This window comes from Nicotiana sylvestris, chromosome 7, assembly GCF_000393655.2.
Source record: "Nicotiana sylvestris chromosome 7, ASM39365v2, whole genome shotgun sequence".
In the NCBI taxonomy this organism is placed as follows: domain Eukaryota; kingdom Viridiplantae; phylum Streptophyta; class Magnoliopsida; order Solanales; family Solanaceae; genus Nicotiana; species Nicotiana sylvestris.
In genome coordinates this window covers 26,143,796-26,158,011 of record NC_091063.1, presented here as the reverse complement: position 1 = coordinate 26,158,011, position 14,216 = coordinate 26,143,796, and positions in this window count along the sequence as shown.

The window sequence follows — 14,216 nt, the reverse complement described above, 5'->3', positions numbered from 1 at the left end:
CGAGAATGGAATAACAATTAAGATATAATTAAATAAGGCTTGTTATACCCAATGCCAAGCAATAAAATGAAGAACAAGTAAGATAGCGATAAATATTAAAGTGGCCTCAGGCCAGCAAAAATGAGCAAGTTAGAAAGAAGAGAGAGAGAGAGAGAGAGAGAGAAATTTTATTGCACTTGAGTAGAATAGTTGGAGAGATGGAGCAACATCAGCCTTTTGCAAGGTAATGCGAGTTCCCTTTATATAGGAGGGGAACTCGACCATAGTACAACATACATTAATTGTTACATATGGAGATGTAATGGCTAGATGTGACGTTTCGGCGTAGGCCCTAGATAGGCCGGCTTTGCCAGACCTAGGTGCATGTCTTGGGAGCTTCCTCTTCAGTTTTGGCTTTGATTTCCATCTTCTCTGAGTCGGGCCTCGGTGAGCCCCGAAGTAGGGAACTCGATCATGGCTTCCCGTCCTTGGGGTCTCAAGGCGTTCTTCCAAAATGACTTGATAGCGAGAAATAAAGTCCTCTGATTTCGCCGCGTACATTGAGCAAAGGAATTGATAAAGGTGTGATATAGTTGGCCTTATTGACTCATGTTCGGGATTTGGAAAAATTCAGGATTTATGCTTCGTACAGAGGTGATTTACAAGGAAAGTGATTCAGTCGGGTGCTTCATTAAGATGGGTGTTCATGTGCCAGCGGGGCCTTGGAGTTGATTATATTTGGGACCAAGCCATAGCGGCTGACTCTCAACAACGGTCCTAGTGAATTCAAAGGTTTAAATGCGGTTCCTAAGGATTTCAAACTCGCGGTATGGTTAAGAATCGAGCTTTTTTAGTGGATTATGATAAGATGCACTGAATGTTCTATGATATTATTGACTTGCAAAGTAGCATTTGGAGGAAAAAGAGAAAATGACTTCGGATTCGTAGGGGAACTATCAGATTGGGAATACCAGTTGAAGATGCGAATATGCGTGCAAGGAGGGTATGAAATGGTTCATGGGTTTGGAGACAATGTGGTCTCGCGGAATGGGGTCACTAAAGATGAGTGTGGGTTTAGGTTTGTGATGTAAGGAATGGAGCTATTATTATCTCTAGGGCAAGTTAAGGATGAATTAGAAGAAGTTAGATTGGTTAGCCATGATTGAATTGGCATAACGGTGGCGGTAAACAATTCTTTCAGCGTGATTAAGTTATGCATGTGATTTGTGACGGTATATGTGAGGTTTGATGGCCACCGTAATCGATTTTATTTGGAAATATCCAATTATTTTGGCTTGTTATGTGTAGGCGGATCCAGGAAATGTTATGGTGGTTTAGATCATTACTTGAGGATTTGCATGTTCTATGGTTATGAGAATTCACTCGCGTGTTGCTATGGTTCTCTTGGAATGAGTTAAGTAAAAAGTTTCTATGTGATGAAGTGTTCACCCTATTAGTGGTTCAGGAGTTATGATGGAATTCTTGTACTATCGCATATTGGCATGTTAGGTGCAGTGTGTGGTATAAAATTTGAAAGTGAGGATCAAGGTTCCTGTTTGGTGTTGGCAAGGATGTCGTTTCATCGTCGGCTATTTCATATAATGCTATATTATGTTGTGAGAGTTGTGAAATGGCTTGATAAATTTCGTATGTGTTGAGGTTCCGCGTAGCGATAGTGTTATATGAGCAGGATGGCTCTCGAGATTCAGATCATGTATCGTGCCTTAGTTGTGCTTGAGTTTTGTAGCGTATGGCGCTATTTGTCTCCCCAGGGGTGGTATTATGCACTTAATGCGCTTATGTCCGATATTCGGATGTTTTGTGGTTATGAGCATTTTATCTTGGTAAGTATTTCCTTATAGATTTTGTGTATGGATTAGGTGGCACGCCGCCATGGATATGTTGTTTGGATCGGGTTGCACACTGCAACAGTGTGATGTTGAGTACAGTCCACTATATCTATTTTTGTGTGTTTTGTTTCCCATTTTCTGAGGAAAGTTCATATTAGTTGCATAGGTTGAGTAGTCCCTTCCAAAGTTTATTTTCCTTATTTATCACGTTCGAGTTTGTAGCTTATTAGCACATTGTGGCATCATGTGATACTGTTGGTCATGTCTAAAGTGGTTTATTGCCTGAGCAGCTCATACTGGGTGAGTCGAGATTATTGGATCTAGGATCAGTGCGAACGGATTATATGAAGTATATTAAAGAGCAAATGCCATTATTTAGTTCAGAATGAGGTAATCGTTCTTGTCAGGAGTATAGACTCAATGATTTGTCGACTCAGCAGTTGGTTATGAATTCCTACACACCTCTTCCATCGGGGCGGTATTGTAAGAGTTAGAACAAAACTCATATATGTCATGTGGTGCATTATGAGCATCAGATTCGGGGAATGTCGTCTATTATGATCAGAGAGTGTATTACGGGCATGTGAATGATGTAGTGCATGGTGTGAATTCAGCAAAGGTATGCATTCATGTTCTGGTACATCGTGGGGTGAATGATACAATGTTCGTATGTTGGAAGCAGGCATGACAAAGAATTTCGGATGTTGGAACTGGGCTCTCAGGCTTATTTGCCCAAATAAAAGAGAATACCTTCATATTTGATCGAGATAATGTTCTCAACTGCTTTATGGTAGCACGGGTAGGTGCATGAGGTATTAAACAATAATTCCAAACACTCCAGCGCAGTCCTTAGCATGTTTGAGGATGAACGTATGTTTAAGTGGGAGAGAATATAACGACCCGACAGGTTGTTTTGAGCTCTAGCACGTCGTTCGGTGGTTTGAGGCCTTGAGCAGCTTCACTTCAGGTATTATGACTTGTACGCGTGGTCAGAACTGGATTTTCGGAAGTTCAGAGTTGATTTGGAAAGAGAATTCTCATTTCGGAAGCTTTAAGCTAGAAGAATTGCTTAAGTTTCGATTTTTTAGTAAACGGCATCGGAATCGAGATTTGAAGGTTCCAACAAGTTTGTATGAAGATTTTGGACTTGGGCGTATGTCCGGATCAGGTTTTGGATGACTCGGGAGCGTTTCTGCGCCTATTGTGGAAGTTAGCATTTTTGGAAGAATTTCACAAGTTTGGGTTAAAGTGCATTTCAGTATTATCAATGTCCATTTGGAATTTAGGGTGTAGGAATAGCTCCGTATGGTAATTTTGGTATTTGGGGCGCGTCCGGAAATGGATTCGGCGGTCCGTAAGTTATTTTGGAGTCATTTGGCTAAAGTTAGAAATTTGAAGGTTTTTGAGAAGTTTGATCGGGAGTGGGCTTTTTGATATCGGGGTTGGAATCCAATTTCGGAAGTTTGAGTAGGTCCGTAACATCGAATGTGACTTTTATGCAAAATTTGAAGTCAATCGGATGATTTGATAGGTTTCGGTATCGAATGTAGAAGTTTGAAGTTCCAAAGTTCATTAAGCTTGAATTGGGGAGCGATTCATGATTTTGATGTTGTTTGATGTGATTTAATGCCTCGAGCAGGTCCGTGTTATGTTATGGGACTGGTTTGTGTGATTGGACGGGGCCTCGGGTGTATTTCAGATAATTTTTGGCTGTTTTGCTATAGCTCATGCTGGTGTCTGGTGTTGTTATTCGCGTTCATGAGGATCCTCTCGCGTTCGCAAAGAAGGATTTGGCTTCAGGGATTTCGTTCTTCGCGTTCATGAAAAAGAAAATCTCTGTTACACAGGTCTGATTTCGGAGGCTCATATCTCACAATCTATAAGGAATTTGGAGATGATCCAAAAATAAAAGTTGTATTCCTTTGTGTCTAATTTTTGTAAAGGTAAACCATTTAGCATTTGGATTTGTGTACAAAAGGTTATGGCTGGTACACTACAGGCTGTCTGGGAAGATGAAGAAGATATTTATGTTGCACAGTTCTGATTTTGGCAGCTTATATATCAAAATTAATAAGGAATTGGAGATGACCAAAACATGAAACTTCTAGATCATGGTGTCTAGTTTTCAAAACATTAAACCATTTGTAATTTGGAGTTTATAAAAAAAGGTTATAGTCATTATACTAGAGGCAGTGTGAGAAGAGTTTGGAAATTACTTTTGAGAATTTTGTTCATCGCGAACGCGATGGGGGCCTCGCGAACGCGAAGAAGGATCGTCTCGCAGTGTATAAGTTTGTAAAAATGAGTGTGGCTCATTTCATCTCATTTTATCCATGAGAGCCGACCTAGGAGCGATTTTGGAGCTCCATCTTCATCATCCATGTCAAGGTAAGTGATTCCCACATATATATATATATATATATATATATATATATATATATATATATATATATATATATATATATATTCATGAATTATTAGTAAAAACTTGGGGTTTTGGTAGAAAACCTAGAAATTGGTTTTTGAATTTTGACCACGAATTTGGGCAAGAAATTAAGAGTAAATTATATATTTGAGTTCGTGAGGTTTTGGGTAAAGTTTGTCTTCGAAAAATTTCGGAAACCAAGCACGTGGTCCTGAGGGTAATTTTTATTGACTTTTCGATCGGGGTTAGAAATTATTATAAATTGGATTATAATGGGTATTTGAGCATATATTAATGGGTTTGCATAATTATTGGCTAATTTTGGAGCATTGGGCATCAATTTGAGTTGTTTGAAGGGCTCGAAGGCCAATTATGAAACTTCGAAGCAAGGTAAGTCTTCTTTATATCCTTGTAAGAGGGAATTAACCCCATAGGTGAACTAAATTATTGTGTGCTTTTATTTGTGGGGGCTACGTACAAACAAGGTGACGAGAGTCCGTATGTTGCTACTAGCTATGCCTATGTCTGGGTAGTTTTAGGCTTACATCATGCCTTGTTGATATTGTTATTGATTTATGTTTATTGTGTTCCTTGAGAGGGTGCAAGATTGAGTCTTCTTATTAAATGTTTCGAAATGATTTGAAATTGAATAGTTTAAGGTTTAAAAGGTTTCATTTGAACTTCTTAATTTCGAAAGAATTGGAGAATATTACCATAGCTGAAGAAATCTATGTGTAACCGCGTTGCATGTATGTTTCAAGAGCGGGGTAATTTCCTTAAAAAGTTACAAGCTGAATTTCCCTTATTTTGAAAAGAATCGAGAAAGAGATATGATACTAATGTTAAATTTATATTTGACCGCATCGCAAGTATGATCCCCGAGCGGGGTGATTCCTTAAATTTATGTTTGACCACGTCGCACGTATGATTCACGAACATGGTATTTCCTACTACTCTTATGGGATCGGGCCGTTCACCTCGGTAGGATTTATGTACCACACTCTTATGGGAGTGGGCCATTCGCCTCGGCAGGTTAATAGATGCATCTATGGTTCGCGTCATTCGATCCCCCACAGTGCACAATTTACTTTTATGTTGGATGGGGCCGTACGCCTCCTCTCTCTCTCTCTCTCTCTCTCTCTCTCTCTCTCTCTCTCTATATATATATATATATATATATATATATATATATATATATATATATATATATATATAATCCTCATGGAATCGTGCGTAATATCTTGTAAGAAGCCAGTGTATCTGAGGTTTTTCCCTGATTTGAATACTTATAACCTCTTTGATGAGATCCACTACTTATATATATATGCTCTGGTTACGGAGGTAACTTGCTAGTTGATAACTTGAGTAAAATTGTAAAGAGGGAAATTATACCACATATTTTATACATGTTTATTTCATACATTTTCTTGGTTTCATATTTATTCACTTCTTTACTGTTCTGGGATGATTATAGGATACATAGCATTGAAATTGGAAATGCTATTATTATTCTGTAAAGTTTATTTTTTTTACTAGTTAAATTAAAGGAAATTTATGATTTCAGAAATATTAAAATGAGAATTAACTAATTATTTGGTGTTGGCTTGTCTGACAGTGGTGTCCGGCCCCATCACAACCTTCAAGGGATTTTGGGTCATGACATAAAAGATATTTTCTAAGAAAAGAAAAACTCATGTATATACCAACATATGAAACTAATTGATCAAATCATTCATTTTCCGATTAAATAAAAAAGAATATCGCAAGAATAACTAGAACGTGATCTTTCCCTATTATTATAAATTTAAGGTAAAACGTAAACCATTCAGTTTAAAATCCAGGCTTTTCTTTCATCTTCTGTCGCGACCCAAATTTCCCTCCGTAGGATGTCGTGATAAAACCTAGTTTTATGGACTAGGTAAGCCTACCCTTTACTGAAATAATAACAATATTTAACCAACATCCGACAAATACGAAATAGGAATCTCTATACAAACTTACAATCCTAAAACTAGTAATACAAGTAATAAACTCTACTGAGTTTGCTAAGAAAATTCTTAAGTACAACTGTTTGGAATGGAAATCAAACAGTACAAAAATGAAATCAGAAGGTGACTCTGAGGCCTGCGAACGCGACGACAGGTTTACCTTGAGTCTCCACAGCTCGACCTGCCAGTTAATGATCAACAACAATTGTAGCACTTGGATCTGCACAAAAATGTGCAGAAGCATAGTATGAGTACACCATATCGATACCCAGTAAGTATCAAGACTAATCTAGGTGGAGTAGCGACGAGGGAAAGTCAAGACATCTACTGGACTAAACAACTTGAACAAGTATGTAGATGATCTAACAGAGAACAATATTAATATAAAGCTAGACAGGATAAGGAATACAAAACAATACTTGCAATAATGCACTAGTAACAACAATAGGCAACAAGAAGCGGTCAGGTAATAATGCTATAGAGTAACTGATCACAGTCTAAATTCGGGGAAAACCAAATAAAAAAGAAAGCAAGCAATAACTCAATAAGAACAACTGCTTGACACCAGATTTGTTCAAGCCTTTCCACAAGGTGCTGAACCTCATAATCACAACTCACGAGTCCCAATTCTTGAACCTCAAATCACTTGGCATCTTGTGCTCACATTTCAACTCATAACCGCACGGACGACTGATACACTCAAATTATACTTTAACTAAATAGTGAAAGGTGGTCGGTGTCACATATAATAACTCAATAAGGTTGGGGTCAAATCCCGCAGGGAATATGGTGTGAAAAGTTTACTTGAGTAGTGTAGAACTTGACTTAGGTCGTAATTCTATTCCGTTAACGTAACAAGAGAATGATATAGTTGAGAATTAACGAGATAACTAATTGTGATAGGAGAATGTAAATAATTTGATTAAGGAAACCAAGGTTATGTCCCTGTCAATGAAATGTACTGCTATCGGTATTAATATGATATATTTATAATGGAAGGACCTTTGATATGCAAATGGTTTCTAAATGTCTACCCAATATTTTTCAATAATTGGGTAGTATTTTCTCTTTATGATTTTTCCAAATATAAAAGAGTTGCAATGTAAGAACAACCAATCTATGCCAAGTAAAACTCATTTATTCCTAAGTGATTTTATTAAACAAGATTTAAAGTCTTGAGTTCTAGATATTCATTTCTACCAAACTCTAACTCACTTTTCCAAGTAAAGAAAGAGTAAAATGTAATAGATTAATGTTTTAAACCACAAATCATAAATAAAGCACAAGAAATGAATAAATATCAACCAACCATTATATATATTCAATGTTAAACACCCATTAATATTACACCCGTTTAGGGTTCACAACCTTAGTATTTAAAACTAGCTACTCATGCTAAAATATAAGAACAAAGTATTTAATAAAGCCATAAAGCTTACAAAAGTGCAAGATTCCTTCTTCACAACCTTCCAAATAAATGGAGTATTCAATGCTCTCTAAGTAGGACCTTGTTTCAGACTTGAGTGATCCACAAAAACACTATTTATTTTCTTTATAGTGGACCAAAAATCGTAGTCAAAATCGGAGAAAAATGCCCCTTCAGATAGCTTATGTGATCGCATAATGGTCGGAAACCAGCTATGCGGTCCGCATATTCATCATTCCATCGCAGACTTGCTGAGTTCCAGTTCTTGCTTCAGCCGCATAACAGTTATGCAGACAACATGTGTGTTATGCGACCGCATATTCCATCGCATATCATGTTGAGAACTTTCTTCTACTGGAGTTATGCGACCATTATGCGGCTCGCATAGGTGTTATGCGACCGCATATTTTCTTCGTCATTTGGCCAAAAGGCTGTCTCTGTTTTCAATCACCATGTCAGTTATGCGGTCCGTATGTGAATTGTGCGGCCACATACTTGCAGCATATCCATTTTTTTTTTGACTTTTTGACTTCTTTTCCATGTTTTCGGGTCATCAAGCTCCGCTACAAAACAACCAAACTTGATCAGAATTAACTAAAATGCATTAAAACACAAGTTAAAATCTAAGCAATTGGTATCAATTTTGCCGAAATTCTATGGCACATCAACACCCCCAACTTAAAATCTTGCTTATCCTCAAGCAACTAAAACAAAGTTATCCTATTCTCTACTGCTTTTATTTCCGACATTCCACAAAACAGTAGTGACTATAGATGGTTTTGACTGGCAGCTAACAAGCATGTAACCCCATTTATTTACCCTTCCTGAAAAAGAGCTTATCATTAAACTATTCGGCTAATCAATTCGTGACCTTAGAGCCTCAACCAAAATGATAAAATGCTATTTACAGTGAAGTGCACTTGTGTTCTACTTCAAGAACCTATCTTCTGCTAAGTCTTACAATTCATGTGCATTCACAACAACGAAAATTCCCACTCACATCAAAACATTGTCGCTAACACTCGGAACGAAAGCTACATGCTACAAGTATCAGTCCATAAGCTTGCCCTTATTTTAACTTTGTCGCTATCTCATGAATGATTGACCATAGATCACTAAGGACTTTTCACGGGTCATAATGTAGACTTCGGGATGTGTTGAATGAATATTTAGGAATGTAGTGGTTATACTCTCCTTGAACTCTACATACATTGTGCTCTTTTACTACATAGCCCTTATTTACCTCGGGTTACCGACCTACAACCACCTCAAAGTATTTCTTCAAGTTCTACAAGACTCCACTCTTTTTCTCTCTTTTTTTTCTTTTTGGAGTTTGCATTTCGTTATATACACAACTTTGAGGTTATTGCTTTTTTATACACATAGTAGCAAACCTTGCCAATTTTCACTTTATAACGACACCCCAACTTAGGCTTTTGGCCTCAATCTCACACGTTCAAGGAGGGATGGGTTCAAAAGAAGGAATTACTTCACAGAAGGGGTAAAGATTTGTAATGTGGTAGCCAATGAAAGGTTAAAGTCTCAAAGAGGGTAACTAGGGTAATTAATGTACCAGGGAGGTCAATTTAGGAAAAACTGGATAGTAATCACAAGGAGAGACTAGGATCATTTCAACATCCAATCATTAACCTTAGAGTCGCACTAAGAAACCAATCGGGCAAGTTCTAGACATCACAAGTTAGACATGTGCATTACTCATACAAATCCTCACTCACTCACAACACATGAATTGTTCAACTCAACATAGTTTCATCCCTCAAGAGACACAAGGAAATTCAATACTTTTATCTCAAAATATGTAAGATTCTAAATAAGCATGTCAAACAGCAAGCCTCAAATTCACAAGAATGACTAACCAACACATTTTTTTGTTTTTTTTTAAAAAAAGGAAGGGTATCCTATATGTACCACATTTAGCACATGCTTGAAGCTATATATTCAATACCAAATAAGTCAAAACATTTATTGCTACTGCCGTGGATCTACTATTACACCCTTGGAAAAGAACCTGGCGAAGAAAAACTAAAGGGAATTCATTACTAAACTACAAGATTTTATATACAAACATGTGGTACAACACAATATTTACATAAAAACATGGAGTACATGATCATGATCATAACTACCCTACCCCTAACCAAAGATCATGCATTGTCCCCAATGCATATTTTAAACAAAAGAAAGCTCAGGGACTCGTTGGGGCACACTAGGCGCTCGGGGAAACTAAAGGATCTGAGGCAGCTGTGGGATCAGTTGCTAGTAGTGAAACTGTAGCTGGTGGAACCTCGGATTGAGTGTTCTCCTCCACGGTTGGAGCAAGAGGCTCCAACTATTGTGAGGGTATATTAGGAAGATCCACCTGCTGTGAGGCTGGAGCTGGGGCTTGGGAGCTACTAGCCTCACCCGGTGATGGCTGAGTGGTCGAGGGATGTGCCTTGGCGACCATATTTGCTAGTGAATGTGCAATTGCTATCTGCACAACTACTTCCTCTTCATCCTCTGCCCTTGTAGAGACAGCAACCTGTTTACCCTTGTCTTGATGACCCTCAGTGTCCTCACCCAATGTTTCTTTATCTATCTCGTCATCTCCTGACTCCCTCTCATCGGACTCCTCAGTATCTACAGATTCCCCTTCTAAAGGAACATCAATGTGAGCATGAGGAGTTTGAGCCTTGGAGGTCTCAACATGTTGTGCCTCTGGAGCTGTCATCAAGGTTGTGAAATCAATATCCATGCCTAGGACAGAAGTGTCAGCACCCTGCTCTCCATCCTTCGGGAGGAAGGCTGTCAAATCAAACTCTAAACTCTGCATCTTCTGCAGCTCTTCTTTCAAGTTATTCACATCTTTTTGGAGCTAAGGCATACCTCCCACCTCACCCCGCTCAACCTTCTCAAGATGCGCTTCAACGCTCTTGAGGTGATCCGCATAAGTTTGATGTTGCTACTGAAGAATAGTAACTGAGTATTGGATAGGGGTCAATCCTTGCCGGGTGAGGTTGGGAATTTCCTTGATAAGTCGGTCTACCTTAGCATTGGCATGCTGAGCAAGTAGACCCAGCTTTAACAGAGCTGGTAAAGGGACTTGGGCCTGTGCAGTAGAGGGTTGTGGAGGTAGCTGGGGCTTGAGAGGTATCCGGCAATTCTGGGACCTTTGATGCTGCAATATCTGCTGGAGGAGGAATGTGAGTCTCTAACTGAGTTGCAGTTGCCTTTGCAGCTGCGTCACTGATTCTCACGATGTCGATGTCTTTGAGAGCCTTCACCATTTTGTCATGCTTAGGCATAGAAGGCACATTTGCAGCTTGGCAGAGAGCAGTGATCAAGCAAGGGAAAGGAAGTGATGTTTCTTTCTGGTTGGCTCTGATTCGCAGCTCTTGGAATATGATCTCTCCCACATCAATCTTGATGTCTGTCATGATGCACGCAATGAGGAGTACTTTCTCAATGTTGATGTCAGTTTCATTTCTAGATGGCATCAGACGAGATGTAACAAAGCTAAGCCAGTATTGACCCTCCCTTGTGAGATCCTCCTTGTAAATTTTGTGTTTAGGATCAATCTAGGCCGGTGTCCCCTTTGCTATGACAGAGGCAACCCAGGCGCGCTCATTGTGTTTGCTGGCGACCTTAGAATCATATTCGGCTGTACCAGACCTCCAATCCTCGAAATACCATTCATTGATCGTCTTATCACCATAACTAACTTGAACCCCTCGCACTAGGACAGATGTTGCAAAGATCCTGTTGCGCTTCTGTGAAGCACTCCTTAAAGCACCATATGAAGCATAAAACTCCCTCACAAGTGTCTCATTGTAGTCATCTGGGACCTCAGTGAAGAACTCCCACTTCCTCTACTTGATGTTCTCGAGTATGTGAGGGTAATGCTCTGACTGCCCGTATAAGCTCAATAGCTTTTCCTCAAGAATTTTCCTTTTTGAGAGCTCTGCTTTGTATAAATCTAGGGAGCCCTTGACCCCAAACCGGAGGTTAAGGTCCTCCCCCAGCTTTCTTCGTACCTTAGCCTGTAGATCAACAGGAGGTCCGAGGTCACTCTGTGACTCCTCCACTTCATACTGGGAGGAGTGCTCCTTAGTAATGCGGAGAGCCTGAGCCCGCTGACGTTTGGCTTGTGGTGCTTGTTGACTAGGATTTGCAGCCCTTTTTTATCTACGTCCGGGCGTTGATTGCATTGGATTGGACTTCTTTTGTTCCATTCTTGTTGATGAAACATTGTAGGCGTGAGTGAAAGAGGTCAGGGAAAATCATCAGGGACAAAAGAAAAAAAGAACAAAATAAAAAAAAATTGCCTACTATGCGATGGGTTATGCGGTCGCATATCAAGTATGCGGACCGCATAACCATTTCATATGTGCATTGGCAGAAAGTCATCAGCAGTTATGTGATCACATAAGTGGTTATGTGATCGCAAAATGACCGCACATTGGAAGGCTAGAAAGCCTAAATTACTGCCTCAGTCTGCGGCATATATGCGGACCGCATAACAGGTATGCGATTGCAAAAGCAATCGCATAACCTGTTCTAATCTAGGGCAAGATAGGGGGTCATATGTGATGATTATGCGGACCGCAAAGCGATTATGCGGGCCGCATAAGTCATCTTCCTCATGAAAATTATACCCTCTCCCAAATCACATGGGTTCCTTTTTCCACTCATTCAAAAATCTAAATCCTTTGCGATTACTTTCAAAATATAAAGAGAGAGGGGTACTCAGACTTCCCCCTCTTTGGTTTATCAGTTATAGCACACACCCAATTCCTCAATCCACTCCTCACCAAAAAAACAAAAGCAGATACTACACTATCATTCTAGTCACAAATTTAAACCAATTTGACCATTTACAAGTACACACTTCAGATATTCATTAGATTCACAAGCGGGAGAACAAGAAGGAAGAATGAGAGTGAAGAAAAGCGAAACCATAAGTCATACCTGAAACTTGAGGATTCGACAATGGAAATGAGAAAAATTATGAGTGTGTTTTGATCCTTTCTCTGGTTCTTCCTTAGCAAATTTGAGCGTTCTTTTTTTCCTCTATTTTTCTTGTTTTTGTTCAAACATGAGTGTGTACAGAGAGTGGGTTAGTTTTATACCTGGCAGTTATGCGGCGCATAAGTTCATTGCATAACAGAATATGCGATCGCATAAGTGTTATGCGGTAGACTTATGACTGGGCAGCCTAGATATAACATGCGATGCAAAATGCGATCACAAAGTGCACATGCGGGCCGCATAAATGAAAAATGACCGCATAGTTGACAACAAAATTAGCCAAATTTTCTGCCTGAATTTGCGATGACTATGCGGTTCGCATAGTCATTATGCGACCGCATAGTTGTCGCTTAATCTGGACCTCTCTTTCCTTCAGTTTCTTCAGCACTAGTACCCTATTTATGATATTTGACCTGCACTCTATCACACACGTCAACTTGTTCAATCTAATCTACGTAAATAATAATAAAAAAACTACAAAAAGGTGTTACCACACATGTGTTGCCTCCAAAGAAGCGCTTGATTTAACGTCGCGGCGCGACGCAGTTGACTCCTTTTGGACTATTCCTTGGTAGGAGCTGCTGTTGGACTATCCCTTAGAGCAAATTGCTCTATCAAATGCCTTTCTCCTGTAGTACCAAGGTAATGCTTAACTCATTGTCCATTTAACTTGAAAGTTTGAGTCCCATCCTCCAATTCTAGTTTAATAGCACCACAGGGAGACAGACTCACAACTTTGACGGGCCGGACCATTTGGACTTGAGTTTACCCGGAAATAACTTGAGTCTTGAATTGAAGAGTAAGACCAAGTCACCAGAATCGAACTCCCACTTCAAGATCTTTTTATCATGGACAAACTTCATCCTCTCTTTGTACATGGCTGCACTCTCATAGGCATGGAGACGGAATTCTTCCATCTCATTGAGTTGTGTCATCCTCAAGTTTGCAGCCTCAGCCCAGTCAAGATTCAGCTTCTTCAAAGCCCACATGGCTTTGTGTTCAAGTTCCACTAGCAAGTGACAAGCTTTGCCAAAAACCAACCTGTACGATGAAGTGCCAATTAGGGTCTTATATGTTGTGCGATATGCCCACAACGCATCATCTAGCTTCCTTGACCAGTCGGTCCTGTTTGCATTGATAGTTTTTGCTAGGACGTTCTTGATTTCTCTGTTCGAAACTTCAACCTGACTACTCGACTGAGGATGATAGGGTGTGGCCACCTTGTGCTTTACACCATATTTTTCAAGCAACCCGACAAAAGCCTTGTTGTAGAAATGAGACCCACCATCACTCAGGATGGCCCTTGGAGTACCAAACCGTGTGAATATATTCTTCTTCAAAAATGCAGTCACACTCCTTGCTTCATTGTTCGGTAAGGTGATTGCCTCGACCCATTTAGGGACGTAGTCCACAGCCACCAAAATGGAGGCCATGACATACGAGCTCACGAAGGGGCCCATAAAGTCTATCCCCCACACATCAAAGATCTCAACTTCTAATACAAAATTCATCGGCATCTC